We start from the raw sequence: 25493 nt of genomic DNA, 5'->3' as shown, positions 1-25493 counted from the left end.
GTTAAGTTGCCCACTTCTAAATAATTTTGAACAGAATACTAAATTCTAAATGGTATGGAATAGGGAGTGCACCCATGGTCTCTCTCCTTGGACCAGTTTCTGTTTCTATTTTTTTTCAAATACAGTTTGAAGTTTTAATCAGCTGGATGTTCAGCAAGACTTAAGTGATAGTTATTGATGTGTAAAACATTGCAGGTCTTGTGTTAATCTTGGGCTTTTCCCTATAGCTTCCTTGAACTTCTTTCTTCCCCTCCATTGATGTGATGCCATCTTTGGTACTCTAACAAAGGGCTATATAAATGTTTGGAACCCAGAACAGATGTTTTTGGGCAGCTTTCATTCAGTTTGCCAAGTCCAGGCATAAAACAAGATCCTGACCACTTGTGGTTACTGTAGATGGGATGATTTTTTCAAAGGAGGAGTAAGCATGCTGGGCTCAATGACTTCCTGTCTTCTGGCATCCTACCACATGTCTTCTTTACTATACCATAATGTTTCCCAAGTTTGCTTTTGTTTCAGTCTCATAATTGGTTTTGTATATCCACTGACTGATCTGATTTTCCTATCAAGACAAGGCTGTTCACTCCAGATTTTCACTAGTGTAACTGAGAGGAAAATTTGGTCCGTATGCTCTGTAATAAGATATATCATCACTGTCAATATTTTTCTTCTTCCCATCACTCCCCTGCCATATGGCAACTTCACAGGAAAGAAGTGAACTGCATATGTTCTAAGTAGAACTTCTTCATTCCCTGCAAAGTAGAGGTTGGTTTTAATATCATTCAGCTTAAAAGATGGAGGAAGTCCTTTATCCTTTTGCATGGGATTTTCACAAAATTCTAGCCACCCAAAAGCCAGGAAACCTGTGGGAACTTGTGATCTGAGCTCCTCCTACAGTCACTGGAGGGAGGAAGCAGCTTTGAGAGGATGACTTATCACATCCTAAGAGCTGGAGGAAAATTTTATTTTCATGAACGTGAGTGAAAATCTTTTCAATACCCACTGGTCTTACTGGTGTTGAACAGATGAATTGAGTTGCAGACCCACAGATCCACCCATCTGTGCTGGTGTCTGGAAAGGCCACAGGAGGTGATTGTCCTGAGCTGGTGTTAGCTTGTCTCAGGTGTGTTTTGGCTTGTGGCTGGCAACTCTTTCCAAATCACACCTGAGCATGACTCAGTGGGCAGCAAGAGCCAGGAATGGTTTTCAGTCAGCAAGACACAGATGAGGTGATCATGTTTCAGGTAGGAATTTTAATCACAGTAAAACAATCCATTCCATTTGTTTTCAGGGACGGTGTGTGATGGCTTATTTTATTTACTGATGTAGATATAGCCCAAGAGCTGTAGACAGTGAAAAAAAAAAGGCAAAAACATACAGGAAAATGAAAGATGAACCTGAGGGTTTCTTATTGTCTCAAACTGGGGCTTGTGTGCAAGTAGTTGTCAAAGAGAAAGTACCCACTGTTAATGAATTTTTTCTTATTTTAAAATTCCAAAGGCTCTTGGTGTTGCTGCTAGAAAGTGACTGACAGTGACTCTAGAAAATAGTATTTGCAAAGAAAGATTTCCAGGACCCACTTTATCTAAATGACTTTCCAACCACAGCCACCTCCTGGACTCCCCTTGAAGCTGTCACTTGGAAACTGATGTCCAGAGGGTCTGCACCCAGGGAAACACCCTGTGTCACACAAGAATTTCTGAAAATTTTCTGAGATCTGCCTGCTGGATTTTAAGACTTGGGACAACTCTGCCTTAAACACTCTCACTCTTCACCACAGAGAACCTGGATGGACCAGCAAGCAGTGTAAAAAGTTTCAGCCACTTTCAACCACTGCTCTGATACCCAGGGACCATGAGATAAATTCAGATGGATAGCCCTAAGTTTCTTCCACAGAGTGTGTGGGCGTTGCAGACATTTAGCTGCCAGGCTATTCGTTTTTCTGCACTAATAATTTCCATGCTAGCTGACTGACCAATCTCCCTGATGTGTCGCATCAGTTTTCTTATTAAATATGAAAATAATGAATGTTAGGAATGAGCCTCGAAAGCTCCTCATCTCCCAGATTGGGTCTTGGTGCCAAGTGTCTGGCTGGCATCGTCTCCAGGGCTCTGCAAACAACATCTGCATGAGTGTGTGTGTTGTGTAACTGATAAAGTTCATGTAAGTGACTGCCATGATCTGCTGAGCAGGGCTGCTCTGCCACGGGGAGACTTTGCAGCCTGTGGGAAACACAGCCAGGCTGTGCCTTTCCCAGGAGAGGAAAAGGGTGCCATCATTTACAGGAGCGACCCTGGGAAGATTTCCCTTTCCTTGCCAGGATTTCTTTGGCCCCACAATGTAATTGATGACACACCTCTGCTGAAGTGATCACTGCTGTGATGAGGGGAAAATTACTGATTTGGAGGCACTGACCCACCCCAGTAGCTGCCTCGTGGGATGACCTGGAGAGGGACAATGTATGGCATCAGGGGCTTCTGGAGGATGCATAGGAGACCCCAGCTCCTGACTGACAGCACACCTTGCTACTGATCTGCTCAGCCTCTGAGAAGTCCAGTAACACCTCTGTTAATGAAAGAAAGGTGCAAGGTGCTCCTGCTGCAGCCCTTGAATGTTAGAACTGTAAAGAAAATTTCATTTTTCTTCCTCCCCCTTGGCAACAAGTATATGATATCAACTATTTTAGAAGGGGCCAGGCCCCCTTTCCTGCACCCCAGTTTTTTGCACTCAATATAAAATAATTATTTTAAAGCAGCACATGACTGTTTAATTTTGTAAAAAGGCTGGGGTTTTTTTGTTTCTCATGCCTACACTTGCTTAAGTTAATTTTTTAATTACTATCAAAACCAGTGCAAAACTAGCCACTAGGCTGCTTCTAGACAGATACTAGGACTATCCTTGTTTGTGTTTATGTTAACCTTGGGGTGAAGATTGCCTCTTTTCCAATATCTGAAACTTTCCAAAGTAAACAGTCAGCAATGTGCAAATAACTAAACCATGCACCTCAAAATTACCGAAATATCATGTGATGGGTCAAAATTTAGTTGGGTTAAGTCAGGCATTTAGAGTAATCCTTCTTTACCCCTCTTAAATATCATGTAGGTAAGTCATGACAGCTCACTCAATGCCAGGAAAAGCTTGCATTATCCTCAAGGATGAATTCAGGACCTCAGGAAGCTACCAAGTCAAATGAAAAACAGAGACAACAGGCAATGGCTTAGCAGCTTAAGCCATATGCCACAGATCAGTCTAGCCATAATTTCAAATGCCAGAAGGATCATTACCAAGCTAATGCAGATCTATTGAGTGCTTGGCCATTTAATTCGGGTAGAACAAGTTCTCTGAGTTAAATCCTGAAAAATTAGATCCTTTGGGGGTTAAATGGCTATTAAAAATCACAGGGTATTTTCATAAGGGGCGGAGTTTATCAATCTTATGCCCCTAACCAAATTAGCCCTTTCCTCCCACAAATACACTTGCAGTTCCTTATTGCAAAAGGAAGATGGGAGAGGAACAGAGATTGAAACTCTCCAGTGATGTGTTCTGTCTTGCAAGAGCTGTACTCCTGCCATCACTGCAGCTCAAAGGCACTGTGGATTTTTGCAACGAAACCTCAGAATGTTCCTGGATTTCCTGTACCAGTGGCTGGGTTACACCCTGAATTCTTGATCTGCATTTAGGACTAAGCACAGGTCACATCATTAAAACTCAATTCTCTGTGTGTGTCCCTGGCAGCTGGCATCCCACTCCAGCAGTGTCTGTAATGGGAAGGCTGGGCTGACCTGGCCTCTAGCTCTTATGGAAGTTTTGCCAACCAGGGATAACTTGTGAGCACTTACACTTCCTTGTAGACACTGGGGTTTGTATTATTATCATTAGCCCATAAAAACAAGAACTGGTTGAGAATCAAACCCCTCTGTAATCCAATTATAAAACAAAAGATAAAGGACAAATTTGGTGCAGGAGCAATGGGACTGTCTTGGTGAATTTGACATGAGGGGCACTGGTGTGTCTGAAAGGGTTTGTAGGTTCCACTACAGGAACAGAGCATTACAAGGCAAGCAGTGGGGTAACTCCGTGGGTGATTAGAGGAAACCTCACTGGAGTGCAAAAAATACCATGGGAGATAGTGCAGAAGTGTTTAATTTGAGAATTATATGGAAGGCTGATGGAAAAGAGTGTGATAGATTAATGACAGACAGCCACCATTTGCATAGAGAATGAGGGATGTCACCCTGCTGAAGCTGAGAGAATTGGGTTTGTTCAGCCTGGAGAAGAGGTGGCTTTGGGGTGACCTGATTGTGGCCTTCCAGTACTTGAAGGGAGCCTGCAATAAAGATGGAACAGAGACTATTTATGGGGGTCTGGAATGACAGGACAGGAAGCAATGGCTTCAAATTGACACAGGGAAGGGTTAGAGCAGATGTTAGAAAGAAATTCTTAACTGTGAGAGTGGTGAGGCCCTGGCACCGTTGCCCAGGGAAGCTGTGGCTTCCCCATGCCTGGAAATGTCCAGGTTGGATGGGTCTTGGAGCACCCTGGGATAGGTGGAAGGTGTCCCTGCCCATGGGAGGGCTAGGATATTTGTGTGATATTTAGGGTCCTTTCCAAAACAAACCATTCCATCATTCTGTGGCTCTGTGATTCTTTGATGGGAGGATTGGCATTCAGGTCCAGACGCAGACACCTGAATATGGGCAATCTGGGAGGAGCACAGAAGAAAGCCAGGATAGTAATGAAGGTATGACTGTGATTACCACAGTGTAGGTGCTTCACTTCTGAAAGACTGCAGATCAGGACTGCCTGCTATTGTATATTCACAGACAAATCCCTTGGCTTGATGCAAAGATACTCAGTGAAATGTCATCCCTAGCCTTAAAATCTGAGCATCCCTGCACTATGATTTATTGCTGCTTCTATTTCCATCTGTTAAGGGTAGTCTTTTAGCATTTCCAGTGACTGAGAGCTGCTGATACTGGGAGGCAGGCAGTGGTCCAGGCTAGAGTTCTTCAACATCTTTCTATGAAATTCTGGCAAGATTCAGAGATGCTATGTGTCTTTCCCAAACTTGGATTATATCTAGCAGTAGGAGCCAGATCTCCTAAATCACTGTTCTTTAGAAATCAACTGATAACATTCTTATGGCTTTGTTTTAATGATCTGTTATTTAAAATGGAATGATGTTGGAAAATTGTCAGAATACTTAAAAACAGCCAGTGAAGTTACATTTAATGGATCATATATTTTTAATTCATCTTCTATTTTAGATTTTTATTGAGACAGCTCACCCAGTAAGGAAAAACTGAATTTTGCCTTTCTCTTTCAGCTTAAACTTGTGGTAAGGAACATAATGTTTAAATTCTTAGTTTGGAATAACTCTGCCTGAACAAATAATAAAACAGAAGAACAGATTTATCTGTCAGATAAAGAACCTTGGAGCATTTTGTGAAGAATATTTGAAAGATCAAAACATTACAGGTTTCTCACCAACGCTGGGAATTGAAAAGTAAACAGAATTACCTAGAGATCTGACTGAAAGAAAATAAATTCTAAGGAAAAAAAATCCTCCTAAATACATTGTTCTCTCTCCAGTGTTATATTAAACCAAAAATTACACTGGTGCTGAACAAGTGATTTATACCAGTGCAAAACCAAATAGTTTCAACAAAGATGGAGAGCTTTTATGTTTAAAGTACCATTACCAGCAAAAGGCTCAGAGCATTCTCTATTTTTAATTACTTCAACAGCATGCAGAGCAACAAAACACAAGTTTGAACTATCTTGCATGGATTCTGAAATGTCAAAACCTGATAACTGATATAATAGATGGTGCCTGCATGGCTGAAAAGCCTAAGGAAGCAATCCTTTATTCCAGAGATTTCAGATTAAATCCCATCCAGCTTGAAACTCAGTGAAAATTGCAATGTAATGGATTTTCAGCCTGAAATGAGTTGGTTTGCAATGAAGATCCTCTTGGTGATACAACCAAAAGATTTGAATCAACATGACAGTTTCCTGTCCTTATGGAGCAGACTAGATGACTGGTTAAGATTAGATATATAACTTTTGGGTGGCTGGAATATGAGATAAATCCCACCCTCCCTTGCCTCTTTCTTCATCTCCTGCACTGAGCAACATTCATCTTTACAACAGCACCACTGGAGGCACCCAGTGCAGAAATGCTTTTTAGGCTCAGTTGGCAGAGAAGTGGAGGGGAGCTTCCACTAAAACATCAGAGTTACTAAAACATCAGCTGATGCTGAATGGTCTGTTTGAATTTGATCTTCTCCTTCAGGTCCCCACAAACCTTTAATCCTCATTGATTATTATGCTTTCCCTTGTCTAGGGAAACCCACACTGGGTTTGGATTTCCCGTGGGTTGACTCCTCAGGTATTCCCACCTGGGGGGAAAAATTAGTTTTCAGGACTAGGTTAAATAATGATGATGTGGGAGGGGAGCATAAGATCATGGGGTTTATTTGATCATTCACATTAGCTGTACTGGCTTTGCAGGACTCCTTCAGCAAGTAGGTGCATTTTAACAGATAGGAAGGCAAAATATTGTGTTAATCCCATGCTCTGGCACGTCTTAACCAGTAAATTAGCTGGAATTTGGTGTTTCCATTACTAAGCAGTTGAGACTTTCTCCATTTGTGGCAGTATGGGTGGGAAACTAAGCTTTAAATAATGAGGAGCTATGAATCAAGACCCCCTAGCACACAAATATAACCTGTCCTGATGCTCCCCCATGGGAGAAGAGGTCAAGCAACATTTTGCTGCTGGGGAAGGCAGAGAAAAAGCTTCTGTGGGAGGATCTGACCCATCTTCCCTTGATCCAGCATGCTTATACAGCTGGGCTTGCACAATCTCTGCAGCCTCCCAAGTGAATTTCAGCCTTGTACTCACTTTAGAGCCATCTATTACTCCCCACTGTGTATGTTCCTCCCTAAAAATCCATAACTGGTCTTGCATCGAATCAATGCTCCCAGTCAACTTGTATCTAAACAAATTGAATGAAGCTGAGAGCTCTGTAGATCCTCTTATTTATCCCATGACAAGCAGAGAGACTCCCAGTTCTTCTGCTCCTGACAACTTTGTCAATAAAATCTGCAGATTGCACAATATAAAGTTGCTTTATAATTCATCTCCTTGACAATAACAGAACCTTTGAACAGGAATGCTTTATGTGGTTATCACAAGAACAGTGCTCAAATAGAGGCTGCGTCAGTAAAGTGCAAAAATATCTTTTTTCTCCTCTTGTGCCGTCACATTTCAAGCAATTTTTTTGATGTAGTGAAGAAAAGATCAGATTTTATTTTCCAGAAGAGTTTCTATTTGACTGGCAATTATATCATAAGTAGCAATCATAGGACTTATTAGATCATATATTCCACTCCCCTTCCATTACAGGATTGTTTTTCAGACCTGGACTCTAATTTCATTATTTCAAAAGGACAAAATATCAGACTTACAGAAAATAATGTAATTGCTGCAGTAGTTTCCTTCAAAAGACATTTCTAGGTAGTACCCACAAAACTGCTGTCAAATAAACTGCAAGTGGAAATATGGCAAGTAGATTTCTGTTTGATTGAGTTTGAGGTGATATCAGCTCACCTATCTGCCCTAATTTATGAAGATGTAGTAGGAGATGTTTTGAAAGTTACGATTGTTTACTCTGTTGTATAAATACTCAGCCAGATTTTAAAATACGAGATAGGATTTTCAAAGCCAGGTGAAACACTACTTTTGAAGTTTCATTCATTTTAGTAGAAAGGTGTATGTCAAAATCCTGGCCTTAAGATTTAGGTGGGTAGATTGCATGTTTAAGCAGTAATCTGAATTTAATCTAAAAGTAGGAACCCAAAGTTGAATTAGATTCACATTCTTAGTATTCTATTTGTTTGTTTCTGAGAAGAATTCAATGTATTGTTTTGTTTCAAGTTCAAACTTTAATTCTTACGTTGAGAATAATTGAAACAACACTGACTGTGAAGGAGCCAAGACAATTTTAGGTAAAAGGACAGAGTCCTCCTTTTCCAGTTAAACACTTGGCTAAAGGTTCAGGAAGATGAAAAAATCCCTGAGAGTTAGTGGTGGTCACACTGATACAGTGGCGTGATAGTTTGCATGTCAGTGCTGTTCAGGCAAGGACATTATGAGGTTTTACCAAAAATAAACTAAGAGAAATAATGTTTCCTCATTTTACAGATATGTGAGGAATGCTTAGAAGTGTCAGGTGACTTGACTGCCCTACTGTGACTGTTTGTAAAAGATGGAAAATATATTTATTCACTTACAATTTCTCTGGGTGTCTTTAAGTATAAGTGCCTTAGTGGAGAGTGGAGGAGCTGAGATTGGTAGATTATTTGGACCCTGCCAGTGCAGCAGAGCCATTTGCACGTGGTACAAATTATGCAGCAGAGCCACTGTGCCCTGGTGGGGTTTGTGTTTCACTGGGACCAGTCTGTTCTTCCAATGTGTCATTATCCTTCTCAAGGAAGTTTCATTTTACTCTTGAATCAGCACACATTGTTAATGTGCTCATCAGCCAACTCAGGATATACAGACAGCTGCAAGGAATCTAATTAACATTTGACTACAGAAGAAGAAATTGCAATCTACTGTACTATTTAATCTGTCAGTGAGGGTCTGGATTAGAAATGGCTTCAGAATTTCCCTGTAGCTTTGCCCTGTTTTAATGTAACAGACTCCTAGCTATTAAAGGTGGAGAAAAACCATTCATTTAGCTTGGCCATTTAGCATTGCTGCTACTTTTACCCCTTGGATGACCCTAAGAAAATCTCTTCCTCTATGTTTGCATCCATCAAAACACCTGCAGATTGTTATCCTCTGTATCTTTAGTCATCATTTACTCAAGCTGCAGTAATTAATGTAATATTTCCCAACAAAACCAAACTTCCATTGTTTTCCAGTACTAGTTTGTCCCTAGAAACCAAACAGTATTCCATTATTATCTCCATCATGGTAAACAGTGCTCTTACCATCTAGAGGGAATACCTGTGTCTTACACTAAAATATATCTGATATTTAGTTTAAGGTCATGATTAATGTATTACTGTATTAGTGAAAGGAAGATTTAAAGACATTCCACGATTTTTTTTCCTTTTTTTTTTTAGTGAGAGAAGAATAATGTAATTTCTGTTTGTGATAACGGTTCTCTGATGCATAGAAGATAGGGCTAAAGTAGTATGAAGCACATAGTAGTTGAAAAGGAGAAGCTTTTTCAAATTAATCTGACTGTTTAGAGGATTTTGCTTTCTAAACAAATAGAAACAACAAATTGTTTGGATCAGAGAGAGCGATTGTGTTGACAGCAGACATATGAATGACACTGTTTTTACAGATGGACTGGTGAGAATCAAATTGAAGCTATTGATCTGTATTTGTGCAGGATCCTGCTAAACAGCAAGCTTTGAGGGCTTTGCCATTAGCAGCATAGGTCATTTTACCAACTTGGAAAGGCAACACTCTCTGTTTCTATCATACACACTCCACTGCTAGCGCAACAGAAGAAGCCTAGACTTGAAAAATGTCAAGAGCCCTTCTGCAGAAATGGGGATAATCCTTTACAGATATAATTAAAAGCTTTTCTCTTCCCTCAATAGGCACAGGCAGAAAAGATAAGTCTTCTGAGGTAATATGTCAGCAGTCTGGAAAAATTCTAAGTTAACTTTTCAACTTCTGTAGTCTTGCATCTTCTATTTAGTGGAGACTGAACAGAGACTGAAGAGAGTAGGATTTAAGTCCTACAGTCCTCAGGTCTCAAATTGATTAGTGCCTTTGGAAGAGAGTAGAGAGAAGCACAAATCTTTCTTAAGCAGGGCAATTTTGGGTCTTCTCTCCCTAGAGCCTGTGTTGCAAGTTCTCATTAGTGCCCAATGTCCTTGGGAATCTGAGCTGGTGGAAGCAAGGAAAAAACTTATTTATCATGGTGGTTGCTGGTGGGACTGGGACCACCACCACCTGACCATCTGGGAGCACATAATTGTAGCCAGTGGGCAGTAGTAGACTGCAGCAAGTGTGAAAAGAAATACTTTGACTCTTTCTCTCTCTCTCTCTGTCTCCTTATTTCTTTCTTTTCTTTATTTCTTAAGTATATGATTCATTAAATTAATTTGTTGTTACAGGAAAGAAGGTTTTATCAGCTGAAACATATTTCTTTCTTGTTTGCTTTGATATTATCAGACCTAAGTAGAAGGATCATGTTCCAATATGACATCCATGGTCTGATGCTAGATAAGGGCAAAGTATTTGAACATTTGTAATCAGATTCCCCCATATGCAGAGTAACATTTCCCTTATCGAGGAATGGAACAGTAATTGAGGCATCTGATTTCAAAACTTGCAAATATATCCCATCTGCCTCCAAGTCACTGGGAAGAAGAATGTGTTAACCTTAAACAAACTTTAGATCAAATTATTTCATCCCAGTGCTTACATTCTATAACGTTCTCATCTAGGAATGCTGTAAGTTGCACTCAAGCATTTTTTTTCTCCATGTGTAGGTATTCTTAATCATTTTTGCTGTTTAAGGGAGGAAAAAAAAGACCTACAGCTGTAACATCTTCTAATGTATAACAAAACAAAATCTATATTAAATTAATTCACGTAGATAAAATAGAGGGAAATCCAAATTTATCTATATTTTTGTTAATAGAAAAAAAAAAGTCATAAAATTTTAGTCTGGAAAAAATTAATTTCAGGAAGACAGCAATAATCTATTGTAGTTATATTCCTAGTTCTCTGCTGTTGTCAACAGAGTTGCATTGCCAGAAAGGTTGGCAAAACACAAAGGAGCACATATCCATACTTCTGAGATTTTTTCCACAATTCTGGTGCTGGGAGATTACCTTCTTCTGCCATCTGAGCTCAGCCATGGAAAAAGACAACTTTTACTACTGATATTTGCTGCAAATGACAGCTGTAGTGGAATTGCCAATGTAAAAATTTGCAGAAGCTCAGCACAGATTTAGCTGTCACTGAAAATAAAGCTAAATCTATATTAAAGAGTGGATATGAAAAGGTTTTCATAATTACTATGTTCACATGTATTATTTAATGGCTGTGACTTAAAAATGGCCAGATTCTTGTTAATTAGTTTATCAGCAGTGATTGGGTGTAATGGTGTTTTAAACAAAGTCTGTGTAATAGACAGGCTTGAACATACAGACCTTAATGCAATAAGAGTCCTTATCCTAGAGCAACTTATAGTATGAAATGGCCTTAAATTGGGAATGAAATAGATTTCAAGCCTTTTTAAAATGTAAAAGAGATATAATGAGGATATAATGTGGGTCAAAGTTGGTCCAAGAGCAGATAGAGATAGCCAAAACACTGTTTGTGGTTGTTTCAAATACCACAGGAGAGCTCTCAACAGCCATAAACAGTTTTTGATTCAGAACTGGGTGGAGCTTGTATGAGACCACAGTTCCACACATTTTACTGCAAATTGTTTTTAAAAAAGCAAACAGCCCTTAACTACAGTGTATTGCAGAACTCCATTAAAATGCCTTTTTAGCAAGGTTATGAATTTTCAGTAATTGCTGTGGTAATCCATATTTAGCATCTGCAGGATTACTCTTAATCAGCTTTGAGGATATGATTTGACACCATTCTTTTTATGCCTCACCATTTTACTGGTTAGACTGTGAAAAAATTCCATCATTTGCTGACTTAATTTAAAGCCAATAACAGCAAAACAGGGTAAGAGGGAGGAGGGAGATTTGGTTACCAGCAAAAGATGAGGAAAATGGCCATGTGTTGTTCTTAAAAAAGCACTCATTGGATCAATAATTGTGCTAATAAAAAGATACTTTTTTCTGCTGTAGGAATTTTCCTCCATAGGTCTCAAGGCCTTTGTGCATTAAGAGTCAAGAGTATCTTACATTCTGCATATTTCTACGTATTTTTATGTAGTTCTTAAAATCTTCAGCTCTGCACATGTGTGTGTTGTGTATATTATTTCATTGCAGCTGCCTTCCTCCTAAATTACTTATTGTTTCTAATCATGTATTAGAACCAAATCAGGACATTCTTTGGCTGATGCTTTTATCAGAGATATTTTCTCCAGGGGATATTTTGAGGGTTTGCCTAGACAATGGACATACAGAGGTTGCATGGTTTAATGGTGGGCCTGGCAGGGCTGGGTTAATGATTGGACTCAGCCTTAGAAGGCCTTCCCAACCTTAATGATTCTGTCATTCTATGATCAGAGAGTTTCCAACTGAGTCATCCTTGCCTTGTGCCCTGTTGGGTGGGTTTCACTCTGTTCCCTCAGCAGTGGAAAGCTGCCAATGTGACGTGGTCACAGCAGTGAAGTGAGTCCCCAAGGCTTGCAAAACACAAGGTCAACAAATCTCAGTTAAAAACAGGGAGAATTTTGGGTTTTTTGTTTGTTTGTTTGTTTTTTTGAATCACAGTATTTGATAAAATATTAGTGCTTTAATCTATTTACAAATCTACCCAAGATAAATTGCTAAGCATAAATTAAAATGACCTCCTCCAAGGCTCTCCTGCATGTTTAATGAAAAGATAATTGAGCTTAATGATTACAAGAAAAGTACTGAATGCAATATTGTCAGAAAAATATCTTTCCTTCTCTTTAGCAAGGACAGTAAATCCATAACAGAGCAAACATCCACAGTGTTCAACAGCCAGCCTTCCTCGACCCTTACATCAAGGTCTGAGAAAGCAGTTCAAAGAATTAGTGCCTGTTTCATGCTGTTCTTGTAACAGGATCATCTCCACTAGCAACAGGAATGGCAATATTCTCATTTTACAGAGGCTGCTTTGTAGCCATTGGATGGGAACAACTTTATGATAACTGCAGCAGCCTGGGAGGGAGAATGTGAAGCTCATTTTTAGCTTAAGGCATCTAGTCCAGCAAGATATCTGCATGCAGTGCTCTGTGAATTGAAAATGTGTAGGTTTTGAGGCAGGCTCTGATTTTAGTTCACAGTCTCTGATTTTTATTAAAGTTGTCAGTCTGTCAGTTGGAGAAGTACAAATTATTTGAAAGATACATATTCAAGGAGTTCCTCTATGTGACCTTATCTAAATTTCTTATAAGGTTTAGGAAATGTCCTCTAAATTTGAATGTCTCCTTTAATCCTCATTGTTCCTGAGGCTTTTTTTATCCCCACCAGCCTATAAATGAAGAACAGAGAGTGTTTTCTTCTTAGTGTTGGTAAATTGACTGAACAAAAGTTAACAGGTATAGGATTCCAATGCCTCTCAGATTCTCCTGATAATAATGCAGCAGCCATTAATTTCACTCAGATTATACTTCGAACCAGACAATAAAAGGCTTCTAACTTGGCAAAACCCATTGAGATAAATAAAATCTGGTTGCTCTGTGGCCAGGATGAGAAGACAATTTAATGGGAATTGAAAACATGCTGGATCTCACCTGTGAGGCTGGCAAGGCAGGGAGCCCTGCTGCCACCTCCCATTGTGCCTGTGCCATGTTCTCCTTGAGGGAACATCGAGTCCTGCTGCTGCCCTGCACAGGACTTCCCCAGGAATTCCATCACGTGTGGAACCCTGCCAAGGCCTAGAATTCTCTCAGGCTTGGGGCTGTGACCACTTCCCTGGGAAGCCTGTGACTGTGCATAATCACCCTCTGGGTGAAAAAACTTTTCCTAACACCCAACCTAAACTCCCCTGACTCAGCTTCAAGCCATTCCCTTGGGTCCAGCCACTGGTCGTCAGAGAGAAGAATTTAGTGCTCCCCTCATCTCCCCCTCACGAGGAAGCTGTAGGCAGCTACAAGGTCTCCCCTCAGTTTTCTCTTCTCTAGGCTGAACAGAACAAGTGCCCTCAGCTGCTCCTTGTGTGGTTTCCCCTCAAAACCCCTCACATTTTCACGTCTTTCACTGTGCTCTCTTCTCACAAGACCTTGAGTGTTCAGTGGGGGAATGGAGGTCAGGGCACAGGGGTGTGCAAGGTGAGAGCTGAACGAACGCTGCTGAATTTTTGCAGCAGGGCAGAGGATGGCTGGCAGTCCTCAGCTCCATAGTGAAGCAAAGAAAGGTTTCTGGCAATGTTTGCAGGGCGAAGAGCACAAGACAGTGTATGCCCAGGGAGTCCCAGAGATGAGAGAGGTTAAAATACGTAAGTCTGCAGGCAGAGAGGTGAGCCAGAGGGAAGATGTAGAAGACATAAAACCTGAAAGCTGTAAGGCCATAGAATCACAGAATGTTTTGTGTTGGAAGAAACCCTAAAGATGATCTCATTCCACTTCCCCTGATGTGGGCAGGCTCACCTTCCACTATACCACATTGCTCGAAGCCCCATCCAACAAGGCCTTCGACACTTCCAGGGATGGGGCATCCCAGCATGATGCAGTTCTGTATCATTTTAGAATGGTTCATCTGGGGAAAATATTGCTCAGATGGGGAGATGATGGTCCAGGGAAAAGTACAGCAGGGAATAGAAATGACATTTTCCAAATGGGTCCTCAAAGACGCATGTGATGGTGGTGTCACCAAGGCTGTGTCTAGGTGTTGGAGGGTGCTGAGGGGTCTTGGGAGGAAGAGAGGAGCTGTTCACATAGAGAGAAAGAGAGAAGGGATGAGTTACAGTGAGGAGGAAATAAGTGAACAGCATTCAAGACAAAAATTAAATCTTTTAGAGGCCTTCAGGCTTCAGCAAGCAACTTAAGCACAAGCTCGGCTTTGGGAAAGCAAGTGGCATCAGTAAAGTCTGAGGGCTGAGTTCCCACTTCCAGCTAGCCCTCTTTCGGTAGGTTTGGCAGGCTAAAACCCTAACAGGGAAAAATGCCACTTTTGTAATTTAAAAGAGGACCTCGTGTAAGTAAGAAAGAAGTCCAAGTGAACTTGGTCTGTGCTGCTGGATTGGAGCCTTCAGTGCAGTCTGATCACAAAAATGTCTGTTGCTCAGATTCCAGTGCTCATTTTTCTCCAGGAAAGCTGTGTATTTTTCATGCACAAGCCTGCATCTTCATTCAGCAGCACTGCAGGGCTGTGCTGAGCTATCTGCATTGATCTGGTAAATGAAAGGCCCCTTGCTGGCAGCGAAGCACAAACTCCCTGAGCCCTGAAGCAAATTGGAACAGGGAGCTCAGACAAGCAGTGGCAGTGCTGTGTTATATGCAATTGTATGTTTATAACATAGATGTGTACATGTATAAAAGTATTTGGTCAGAAAACATCCAATATCTGCAGTCTCCCAACTTTAAGATATTTTGGGTTAATTTTTTTTCAAACTTCACATATTTCCAAACCCAGAAAACTGGTGGTACTACAGGCCAAATATATGCTTGCCTATGTATGTATAAAAATGTAACTTTCACAAACCCTGAGAAGTGAATGACACCCTTAAACATAGACCAGTGGCCAAGAAAAATGTTTGTGCATGGGGCTGAGAAGTGTGCAGAATAAAGTTTTTCATCAAATCATGGAAATCAGAGGTAAAAAAGAGCTATTAGATAATCCTGGCTATTCTCTTGGCACTGATATACAGAATAGAAGAAAAGAAACAAACAAAAAAAGCATTAAAGCTATGAAATATCTGCTATGAAATGTATATTTTTTCAGAAATCACAGTGCAAACAGAAGTCCTGCGACAGCCACTGCACATTATGTTGTTTGAAATCCGTCAAAACTGATATAAAGAAAGAAAAAATACTTTGGAGCTTTCTTTAAAATGCCTTGGGCTTTTCTCACATAACAAGTTTTCCATAAACTGTAATGTTGAGACTTTTTTAATCTTGTTTCCAATGCTGAGTGATTAAAAATTGGGGGGGAAAAAAAGAAAAAAGGAGATAATTTCCATGACACTGACACAGCATTTTTTGTATTAAAGGATCCAGTGGTTCTTACAGAGGCCTTGGCAAGGGTGTGTAAATCTGTATTGATGAGTGCTTTGCCAGTGCCATTGGATTGACCAAAAAGACTTGCATTGCCCATGAGGAAGATGAAGCAGAGCTAAGTGAATACGAAGGCTAGCTGGTCAGTCAGTGGAGAAACCAGGATATAACTCAGGAGTTTTGCCCAGTTTTTTTTTGGTGTTTCAGGGTTGGTCTCTTCCCCATGTAGCTCTGGAGGGAGTAAGTGAAGATACCAGCTCTTTGTAACCACTGAAGCAGAGCAATTCTGTAGGCTGGGTACACCTGTACTGGCTGCTAAAATCACTGCAGTCTTCCCTAATTAAGCTTGGCACAGTGCTTGCTGCTTGTAATATATCCTTGTAATGGATATAGCATTGAACATTTTGAAGTGGCAGCTGAAAAGGTTTTAACAGTGTCCACTTTGGATTAAGGGTTTACATTTTCTTGAAGGTCTTTTACTTCTTGGCTAGTTTGGGTTATTGGTTTTTTTGTTTGTTTGTTTGTTTTTTAATTGTTGGCAGTGCAGCTATTGACTTTTAGAGAGAAGGATGAGGATTTTTTTGGTAACTGTAATGATTTTATCCCATTTGCCTTCATTTAATTTGGAAATGGAAAGCATATCTTTAATGCTAATTAGGCAGCACATTGCTTAGTCTTCCTGTCCTCATGTAAATAACAATTAGCAATAATTTAGCAGTTGTACACTCTGGCATCTTTTAAACCATACCATTGTATACCATTCCAAATTTCTTTGCATTAATTAGGATCATAAGCCAATCAGCACTAATTAAGAAGAAAATAAGTATAATAACAAATGAAACAACACTAGTGATTTGTATCTGTTCAGTAGTTCTCCACAGTTTATCAAATAGTTGTAATGTGTAGGAACTTCTTCTAATTGAAACTAATTATGAGCTTTCCCCTGCTACTTTGAGCCTCATGCTCAAATCCCACAAAGCTCATTAAACAAGTAACAAAGCTGGAATCTTTAGCACATATTGTAACTTGGTTCACGTTAATTAGCACCACGTTTTGGAGGCAGTAAGAGGCCGTTCAGCACCAAATGCTACCTAAAGGGACATTAGAGAAGGATTTTTGCAGACCTAAGAGGCTGCACACAGAACCCAGCCAGGTATTACCAGATTCAGCTGACATGCCACACACACACCCCCCTCAAGACTCCGTGCTAAATATGGTACTTTTGCAATTCAGCCCATTCTGGCCTTGTCTTAATGCCTGTTGTTATTTGGAGCAAGCATCTGGGGAAACATAAATATTGCAATCATTACCTCTGAAGGTCACTCCTGTCTATTGGTGGCTCTGTCATACAATGGCATACATTTTCCACAGCAGTTTTGGGTGTCATTAGAACCATTTCACTTTCAGAAGCAGGGAGCAATCTCCATGCCACCATCTTTGCCAATCCCAGGCCTGTTAAGCAGACTAAAATTGTTACATAATATTTATGTGTTAATGACACTAAAAATATGATGGTAGGTACAGTCTGCATTCAATTGCATGTAGTAATTTCAGGGTAGAGAGTCAGTGAGTGTTGAATACACTGAAAGAAATCCACGGACCTCTGCTTTTGTGTCTTTTCTCTACAAATTCACCTCATCTTAAGCAGTTTTCAGTACAATCTTACGAGAGAGAGTCACACACTGGTCCTACAAGGGATTGCTGCCTTGCTACCACTCTTCATCTTCATGGACAAAGACACGCATGACCTGATCTTATTGGAAAATCTTGTATGCCCTGAAACCAAACTGAATTGGAACAAATCACGGTCTAGTTTGTGCTTACACGACATCCCTTTCCAGCTGACACTGTTTTGAGATCACTAATTAATCTACTAATTAATTAAAATACCCTACAAGTGACACAGTAACTCTGACATCTTGGATTCTTTGTTGGACCCTCTGGCTTTTTCAGCTGTGTATATGCAGATTGTCAAGAGATCTCTGACTGCCCCAACATCCCCTACCTGCCTCTCCTGGGGCTGTGAGCCTGGGCCAAAACCATGCACAGGTACAGGACTGCCATCCTTATTAGCCAGGCTTTCTTCCTGCCTATCAAGACCATACCTGGGTGGTTTGCAGACAGGACAGCTGAGGTTCAGGTCCAGTAGTAACTGGAAATTAGAAATGGATCCCATTTTGGACAAAACAAAAAAACATCTTCGTGTAAATCAGGAGGAACGACATGCCAGTGCCCTTTCCGCCTTCTGCATTTCCAAACAAGCTGTTTTCATTGAATGGTTACTATAATTTGAGGTAGTGTTAAAATTACCCATTTAAACACTAGTGAGAAAAAGACCACACAGTTTCATTGCAATCTTCTCAGACGAAAAAAAGAGGCCACATATTGGTTACAAAACTCTGAAAAAAGCATATGATCCAAAATTATTCAAAACTAAGCTGCTCAAGCGCTTACTCATGAAGCTGAATCCAGTGATGGCAACATCCCTTCGCCCTGTTATGTGTGAGAGCCAAGCTGGACTTGAGCATTGATTTATTTCTCTGACATGAACAGTGAGTAGGACTTCCTCTTCTGAGAAGTCAAAGCCTCAGTTGCACCAGAGAAGGTTTAGATTGGATCTTAGGAACAATTCCTGCATTGAAAGGGTGGTCAAGCATTACAACAGGGAAGTGGTGGAGTCACCATTCCTGGAAGTGTGACTTGTAGCTGTGGCCCCAGGGAAGGTGGGTTAGTGGTGGGCTTGGCAGTGCTGGGTTAATGATTGGACTCAACGATCTTAGGGAATCTTTTCCAACCTAAATGGTTCTGTGATTCCATCTTTAGTAAAAAGCTTTGGTCATGTGGATATTGGAGAAGCAATGGGATAAGAAGGGTCTCCAAGGTGTTTCCTAGGTTGAAAACTCAGCTCCTCCTAATGTCATCCTGCAAAACACAAAGGAAGCACAGCTGATGTACTTTTGGATGTTTTCGAGGGAAAAACAGAATAAAACATCTTCCGTTGCCCATGTTTGCTTTTCCCTTTCAAGAACCTGGGCAGTTTATGCAGAGGAAATAGTCTAGCTCTCCCTCTCCCCTCTGGGAAAACTGAAAGCTTCAGGTTATATAAAAATTAATATAAACTCCTCTATTTCTTGTGACACACCTTTAAAGAAAGAAAACAGGCCATGGTTTTCTTAGAAATATATCAAAACAGCCTAGTAACTGAAGCAGATGGTCAGGAAACGTCCTAGACCCTGCTGCTGATCAAAGTGCCATTCTACACATTAGATTTCTTTATCTGAAAATTGAATGCTTTCCAATAAAAAACAAAACAGAACAAATAAAATTTAAAAAACAAACAAACAAACAAAAAACTCCCCCCCAAAAAAAAACAGAAAAAACCAAACAAAAAAAAACCCATAAAAAAACAACAACAAAAAAAACCCCAACCCCAAAATCCCAAAAAAAAAACCACCCAAAAACCATCCCCCCCCCCAAAAAAAACCAAAAAAACCAAAAAAGCAAAAGAAAAAAAAAAGACCAAAACCAAAAACCCAAGCCCCCTGAAGCTTAATTTGGTGTTTCTGATAGCAAGCATGTATGACTAAAATGGAGTAATAGAAACAATAAACTAAGTTTAAAGAAAAAGGAAATATCAATTGCATCCACAGCATATTGGCTTAACTGATGGTGAACCAAATGGAACAGGTAAGGGAAATTAGAGGAATTTGGGCTGTACAGTCCTTGTGTTGTGGAAAGCAGGCAAAACAGGAGTCACTACAATATTTTTTCTTCTAGTAGAATTGTTTATCTACACACCTTTCAATAATTGCTAATTATGATCTGTAAAGAAATGTCTGAAATAACTGAGGAATGTTGATACTTAAGCCTCTTTCAGAGGCCCTTTGAGGTTTGACTCACTAAAATCCTTAAACTGTCTTTCAGTCTCTGTCTGCAAAACAAAACAAAAAAAAAACAAAAAAACAAAAAAACAAAAAAAAAAAAAAAAAAAAAAAAAAAAAAAAAAAAAAGGAGTGATTTGCCCCACCTGTGTTCTGAGACAGTGACCCAGGCAGAAAGGTTTGCTAATGTTGAAACCACTGAGGGAAACCTGGCACATCATGAAGGCAATTTTGGTTTTTGCTTTGGTCTGAGCTGGAAGGAGTTAAAATTACAGGGAGGCTTAACTCCAGAAATGGAGAGGGAGAGAAGGAGAAAGAAAAGGAAAGAGAAATAATGCACAAAAAAAAAACCAAAAAACTTCTTTTTCTTTTGTAGAAAGCATTGGCTTCTGATTTCAATTATTTCTGAGCTGTAAACATTTTCAGGGACAAGGAATTCCTTTGCATACACATATTGCTATTTGCAAAAACCAGGCCCAGTCCAATGGAATTTTGTTTTTGTCTCAGAAGAGTCATTTTATTCATCTGTGAGATTTTATTTAATACTCTGCTATTAATGACAGCAAGAAATTAAACAGTTGTTTCACTCATTTTTCTTCTTTTCACTGTGTGTCTTTCTTCCCACCACCCCTCTCAACCCCCGTATCTTTATAATTATGTTTTAAGACCGTAAATGTTTCCAAAGGTAGTGCCAGATTTAAAATACTGGTTGTTATTACAATGTGTGGGTGGCTTTACCCTCTCTATTTGCAGCCTCCAGCTTTTATCTGCCTTGTTTCAATCCTCCTGCTATAAGAGAGGCATCCAACAAAAAAAAACCAAAAAAAAACCCAGCTCATTTAGGGGAAAAGCAGCTTGACTCCTTTTATGATGATTATGATTATTTTAGACTGGAGTGACTACCCTTTAGCAGGTAAAACAAAAAAGAAAAATGAAGGGAAAAGCTTTGAAAGCTTAAATTTTGATGCAATAAATCAATCAAGCCCTTGTCTCCCAGGCTCATTTCCATCTCACCTCCCTGGCTGCAAGGATGTTACTCCATGGTGGTGATGATGAGAATCAGGTCCTCTTTCTGCACTGAGCATGTTTAAAGAAGAAAGACATTTTTGCAGCCTGTTGTGGCATATCCCAGGCCCTTGTCTTTTCTGCTGCCTACAGGGAGTGTGAGGTACAAACCACACATTCAGCAGGCTCAGGGTAGGGGAAGGGGATAGCAGAGACTGTCTCGTCCCTGTTGTACATTTGTAGCTGGCATGGGTGAGAGCTGTGCACAGTTTCAGGCGTAGCATTGTGGATAATGCATTTGCATTACACTTTTCTGGTGATGCCACAGGTGATGTGCTGCTGCACCTAACATGCAGCACTGTGCAAGTGGACCCACATCCAGAACCATTGGCCAAATCAGCCCAGCAGGGGCTGAGAACCATGGGTGAGGGAGGAATCAGTGCAGCAGTGGCATCATTCATCCAAAAGAATCCACTTAAGGCTGGGCTGAGCTGCCCCTTAAACTCTGCTGGCTGTAATGGCTAGTTTCTGATGCTGATAAAGGGCTTGCTCAGATATCAGTGCTTCCACTAAACTAAATGTGTTCAGTCTGGTGAGCCCCAGCTCCTGGGAACAGGCAACAAGGGATGTTTCCAAGGCAGGTCTGTCCTCCCTGGGTGATAAATGAGTGGTGTTGGTGGGCTGCTCACCACAGCACTACAACTGTCTGAGCTGGTCCCCCTTAGGTTGCCTTTGAGTGCTGGCAGTGTTCTGAGTCAGTCCTGGGAGCTGGGAGGTTTGGGTTCCCCAGAGAGAGAGGATAGGTTAAGCTCACCTTTCCCATTTTTCTGGGTGAATGCTGTAATATCAGGAATAGGCTTCCTGTGTGCTCACAGGGGGATGTGAGCTGATCAGCTAGGCACCAGACAGGCTTTGAAATGGGCAAAGAAGTTGGAGAATGGGTCAAAATGGAGTTTTTCCTCCCATTTTCTCCAGGCTAACAAGTATTGTTGGGGGGTGGGGTGAAGTCTCAAATATTATTTTCTTGGCACCCAACCAGGTAACACACCAGGCAGTGTGGGAGCACCAGCTCCACACAGCATCTGAGGTTTGGGATCAGTGCCACCATTTCAACACAGCTTTCCTGACTCATCCTCAGGGGTTTTCCCAGAAAAAGATCCTACAGAAGGAGCCAAACATCACTAAAGCCTTGTCTTTGGTGCACCTTGCTGCAGGAGGGAAACTGAGGCACGGGGACAGAGTGATTTGCTCCAGGAGCGGGGACACTCCAGAGCTTCAGCAAAACCCCTGGAGCAGCTAGGGGCTTCCTCCTCTTTTCTTGAGCTGTTAATGTGGTTCTTTGTAGTCACTGCAGCTCCCCCTGTATCTGAGTGAAGAGTGCCATAAAAGTTTAGCGTTATCTGTCTGCCTGCTCTCCTGATTATCTCTGCTCCTATATGACCACTATTGACTCATTATTGGCATGGCACTGATCTGAACTTTGAGTTTATTGTGCTGTGGGAACACAGTAGCTATCCAATAATGTAGTTATTTCAGCAGGCACCCTTTCTTCTATAAGATAAGAAGACAGTTGTATCTGTTTAGTGCTATCATAAAGTTGTGTTGCTTTCTCAATAAAAAGGAGTCTCTGCTTGCTGTTAAATGGAGAGAGAACAGCACAGTTTTGAATCCAGGCTTTGGATGAACCCAGTTTCTGTTTAATGAACCATTGGCTTGCACTTTGGATGTATCTGTTGATCCTTTAATCAGCAAAGCTTTACTGAAATCAGGAGGTTTCCTGATACGTTACAAATTCTGAAAACAAGTCAACTGCAAGGTTGTAATCTTAGGTCCTTTTCTTTGCCCTCCCATCATCTGTAGGGCAACAAAGTGCTTGTGTTGCTTCAATCCTTACTGCTTCAAAGCTCTTTGAAACATGGCAATGTGGTTTCAACTCACAGCTATGCACTCAAAGTCTGTCTTTGGCATTATATCTTCAGCTGTTTGTGATCCAAATAATTAGGCATATCAGGCTGGACTGGGAATAATATATTAGATACGTTATAACTCTTTCCCTCTGCTGTAGTAGGTGGCAATTCTCCACCAGTGATTTAAAGTGAAAGAGCTGTTTCTCCCAACTTTTTTTGTAGAAGCAAATATTTAAGCTAAAGACACTTGATTTTTGCAACTATGGGTTATGGTTGGTTTTGATTACATTTTCTGTCTCAAAAGCTATCAGTATATTCTAAACACATGTAAGTAAATGCTCAAGTGAGAGGAAAAGTGTCTGGGAAAGTCTGTGTGCCACCCAGAGAAGAGTATACAGGCTAGAAAGAAATTATGAGAAAGAAAAGGGGAAAAAAAAAACCAAAAACCAAAATCCAATAAGGAATCCATATTGTATCATTTAAGTCCTTTATACACAAAATAGTCTGGCATCCTGCTGGGATCCCTGACTTGAGTTTGGGCTCTGAACCCCCTACTAGTCTATTAAAAAGAGAAGGGATATTTGCAAAGACTGGGCAAAAGCATACAGCTGTGCTAATGTTTAGAGATTCTCATAACTCAGATTCTGGCTTAGCAGCATCTGTAAAATTAACAGCTTCGAGGTCGGTTCATCTGTAGGAACAGGGAGGCTGCTGAACACATGGGGTCTTAGCATAATCTTAACACTTGTTTGTGGAGAGATCACACAGAGAGCTGCATATGGTTGGGTTTAAGCTGCTCCTGGGGTGCTGAGGGCATTTCTGATGAGCAGGGGTTGGTATTAAGATCGGTGTGGCTCAGGATATGGAGATGCTGTGAACTTTTTGGAGTGCCACAGCCTGTTTGTTCGGCTGGTTTTGAGATCCTGAGGGACCTGGCCATCTGCAGCAGCCTCAGGCATTCTTCTGGTGCTGGCCTGTTTCTTTGTAGGTCTCCCATCAGCAGAAATCATATGGCTGGGGAAGGAAAAAAAAAGGCTTCAGCATTTTATTATTTCTAGAGAATAACTTTGGCAGCTGCCTATGTGCTCATCATTGCAGATTCTGCCCTGCATTTGTGGTGAGAATTGGGGGACTTGGTGACTTCCTCAGGATGAACTTGTGGAGGAGGCAAAGCCACCCTTGTGACTTTTCATTTCCAGTTTGGGTTTAGAGAATACTATTTTTTGCTCGTTCTCCCTGCCCATTTTTCTACCTGTCTGTTCTCACATCCACACCTCTGCCATTGTCTGTTCACTGCAGTCATGGTGGCCCATTTTTGATCTATTTAAATCACAGCAATATCACAGCCATAGGCTGTGTCACATCACTGTCAGCTCAGTGGAGTAGTATCTCTATTTACTAGAAGGCAGCAGAAAATTTCAGTGCTCCACAGCTCCAGGAACTCAAATCCTGCTCTTTTGGAGGGAGTTACCATTTGCCCTCTCCCTCTGATGCTTTTCAGGGAATGCTGTTTCTCACACCACTTCAGTGAATCTCTAATGGATAAAAAGAGGACAGAAAAACACCTAATTTGCACCTTACAACCTATTTTTTCCCCTATTGCATAAGGGCCAAGGACAATGTTTCTCTTCTGCCTTTCCCTTGTAGTTCATGCATGTCTATTTGATCTTTCTCAAAACCAAACTTTGGAAGACAAAAGGGTGACAGAAAGACCTCAACTAAATTTCCAGGGATGCTTTTTATGCTTTTTTTTCCTCTGATTAGTTTCCCAGAAAATTTCAAAGGGAGGGTGCCAGAGCCATCCAGACCAGACAATTTAGGGCTTCTGTTGAGCAGGTGAAGAGCCAACACGGCCACCTCCAACATGCATGCATTGCCTTTGGCAAGTGTTTGTTGACCAGGCCAGCTGGAAGATCCATTAGCCATGCTGGATGAATCAGGGACTCAGACCCTCAGTGCCATGAAATATCTTGGGATGCTGTGCATGTGTTGTCTGTCTAATCTCCCTTCCTTCTCAGCCTACACAGCCTTAGTGTCTTAATTTAAAAACTTAGTGGCAGCACATTTATGCCCAAACACTTTCCTCTATCCCCGCCTCTGTCCGGGAGGACAATAACATTTTCTTGGTGAGAAAAGATTTTTTTAAATATTAATTATTGCTATGGCCACAGCATAAATTATGTGCTTAGTTGGTAGGTAGGAAGAGGCAAATTCCTGGGGAGAAGGTAACACATAAGACCAAGGCCAGATAAAAAATGGAGCTGAACTGCCAGTTCTTTTGCCAAGGCCAGTAAGAGAAATTAGATCCCTAATTCTTAAAGCCAGCAAAGCCAGTGTTGAAGAGAGCCACAGAGACTGAAAAGAGGTCAGTGAGTAATGCGTGTTGGAGCCAGGACAAGGGAGTAACAGCACCAAGTGCCTGCAGAGAAAGAAAAACAACAGTGGTAATGTGGGCAATACTGCTGAACTGGCTTCAGCACAAACCACCCTAAAAGGCTGTCACTCTGAATGGGGCTGTGCCAGAGCCAGACCATTCCTCCTGCTTCCTCCAGCATCTTCCCAGCCACAGGAGCACGTCTGCTGTCAGTGCAGCAAGTGCCACGCAGCCTGAGGAGGACTTTGTACCATCATTATTATTATTATTATTATTATTAAAGGTCTTATTCTCATTCATGGAGCAGGGTTAGACAATCTAGGTTAACAGGTATGTACAGCCTGGAAGGGTTCTCATCACAGCTGTGAAGAGCTCTTTCCACAGCTAAGGTACACTGTATAAAAAGAAGCTGTGTAACGTTTTACTTACAGCAAGAGTCATGTTCCATCCTACTTAAATCACTCGTTCATCTGTCC

At 40.9% G+C, this 25493-nt stretch overlaps 1 protein-coding gene across 12 annotated transcripts in view; it reads left to right on the top strand.

Annotated features, from left to right (window-relative positions):
• SETBP1 (SET binding protein 1) overlaps positions 1 to 25493 on the top strand; it is a 265843-nt gene that overhangs the window by 204728 nt on the left and 35622 nt on the right. The gene's annotated exons all lie outside the window — the stretch shown is intronic.

The sequence above is a fragment of the Passer domesticus genome, chromosome Z (assembly GCF_036417665.1).
Source record: "Passer domesticus isolate bPasDom1 chromosome Z, bPasDom1.hap1, whole genome shotgun sequence".
Lineage (NCBI taxonomy): Eukaryota > Metazoa > Chordata > Aves > Passeriformes > Passeridae > Passer > Passer domesticus.
Note: the sequence above shows the minus strand (reverse complement) of the source record. Positions and strands in the feature narration are given on the sequence as shown.